At 41.0% G+C, this 2,162-nt stretch overlaps 1 non-coding gene across 1 annotated transcript; it reads left to right on the top strand.

The window, feature by feature from the left end:
- Positions 1 to 273: 273 nt before the first annotated feature.
- Positions 274 to 346, top strand: Trnaa-agc (transfer RNA alanine (anticodon AGC)). The gene has a single exon. It is a non-coding gene; the product is annotated as a tRNA-Ala (tRNA).
- The last annotated feature ends 1,816 nt before the right edge of the window (positions 347 to 2,162 follow it).

The following is a 2,162-nucleotide window of genomic DNA, read 5'->3' as shown; positions in this document are numbered from 1 at the left end:
CACCTCCAAAGCTGGCCTCCAAAACGTGTCACCTGGAGCCAAATCACCAATGGATTTTAATTTTTTTGTTCAGTCAGGATTTTGACCTAGAGTTAGTGTTAACTTACTTTAAATCTCCAGCCATAGAGAAGTTTCTCCTCTCCCCATCTAACTGAGATACAGGGAGCTAATCTTATCTGCTTGATTTTTTTTAAAGCTAATTTTTTAATCAGCTGTTTCGTTAGTACTTGGTCAGCCTGACAAATTAGGTAAAGAAATCAATCTTTAGGGGCTGGGGGTGTAGCTCAGTGGTAGAGTGCTTGCCTAGCATGCATGAGGCCCTGAGTTCATATTCCCAGCATCACCATAAAGAGATAAAGAAATACTTAATATCCCTTGTTGACAATGTAAGACAATGATAGTAATTGCAGAGATTTATAGAGCCAAAGATTTACAGTTGCCTTAGCTCAGCAAAACCAATTCATAGCATTAACACCATTCAACATTTTTTTTTGGTACTAGGGATTGAACTCAGGGGCACTCAACCACTGAGCCACATACCCAGCCCTATTTTGTATTTTATTTAAAGACAGGGTCTCACTGAGTTGCTTAGCACCTCGTCATTACTGAGGCTGGCTTTGAACTTGCAATCCTCCTGCCTCAGCCTCTCTAGCTGCTGGGATTTCAGGTGTGTGCCACTGCGCTGGACTCAATGGTAAACAGTTTTACTCAGTGAAGAACATTTAATGTTTCCACAAGTAGTGACATGTGAAAGAACCCACATTTTATGTTTACATGGTATGGGATAGATGGTCAAGATTAATATTTGTTTCATATGTATATCCAGTTTTTCCATCCCCATTTAGTGACAAGACTCCCCCATATTGAACTATTTTTGTGTCTTTATTGAAAATCATGTGACTGTGTATGTCCTATACCTTACAATTCTGTTACACTTTATTGTTTTCCAAACTCTGTTTTTTTTTCTGTACCAGAGATTGAACCCAGGGGTGCTTAACCACTGAGTCATATACCCAACCCATTATATATTTTTTAAAGTCTGAGACAGGGTTTCACTAAGTTGCTGAGGGCCTCAGTAAATTGCTGAGGCTGGCTTTGAACTTGAGATCCTCCTGCCTCAGCCTTCTGAGCCACTGGGATTATACATGTGCACTACCATGCCTGGCTAGTTTTCCAAGCTTTTAGTGTTCATTTCATTCATACAACAACTTTATGAGATAAGCAGGGCAGGTATTATTAACCACATTTCACAGATATGAAAACAGGTTCAGAGAGGTGAAGTAGCTTGTTGGAACTTACACAGCTGTAAGTGGCAAACAGGATAAGAAATGGTCTCTAAGGAGCCATCTGGTCTTCATTGTTGCTGTATATCCTGCTTCCCATCTCATGGTCACTGTGTATAGCTTTTATTTCAACATGCAGTTGCCTGCTGAACATCTGAAATTCTTTGCAGTAGCTAGTAACCAACACCTCTAGCTGTTTTCCCCTTCCCCTACCAAATCTGCATTTCTCCAGTTACTGAGGCTCAAAACATTGACTTAAATCTTTACCTTCCTTTTTTTCTTTTCCTCTTCATTCATAACCAATCAGATATTAAATGGTAGATTGCTGGCCAGTTTTCCTCTATACTGTTCCTCACAGGTGACCCTTCTCTCCCCCACCCCTTCTTTGAGATATAATTTACATAGCATAAAATTCACCCTTTTAAAGTGTACAACTGAGCAGTTTTTCACAAAGTTCCTCAACCATTGCTATCATCTAATTCCAGAATATTTTCTTCAGCCCAAAAAGAACCCCATACACATTAACAATCATTCATCTGGAGGGCTTTGGAAAAGGCCGCCACTCCCAGAGATATCAATGTGATTGGCCTGGAGTAGAGCAGGGGCATCAGAGATTATAACATGCAATGAGGATGGAGAAGCACAGTATCTAGGCACTCTTCACTGGAATCCATTCCCATCATGGCTGCTGTTGTGTTAAGAGCAGCTTCCTAATACATTGCTTTTATCAAGTCATTCCTAGCCCCCATTGTTCATTGGTTGTCTGTTTGCTCAGAATACAATCTTCCCTGGCATTTAAGGCCTCCTGGGGCCTGTTCCCCATTTCATACCTGTCTGTCTAGTCATCCTCTTCCCGTCTCCACAGCTGCTCTGCCTCAG

This window comes from Marmota flaviventris, chromosome X, assembly GCF_047511675.1.
Source record: "Marmota flaviventris isolate mMarFla1 chromosome X, mMarFla1.hap1, whole genome shotgun sequence".
Classification (NCBI taxonomy): domain Eukaryota; kingdom Metazoa; phylum Chordata; class Mammalia; order Rodentia; family Sciuridae; genus Marmota; species Marmota flaviventris.
Note: the sequence above shows the minus strand (reverse complement) of the source record. Positions and strands in the feature narration are given on the sequence as shown.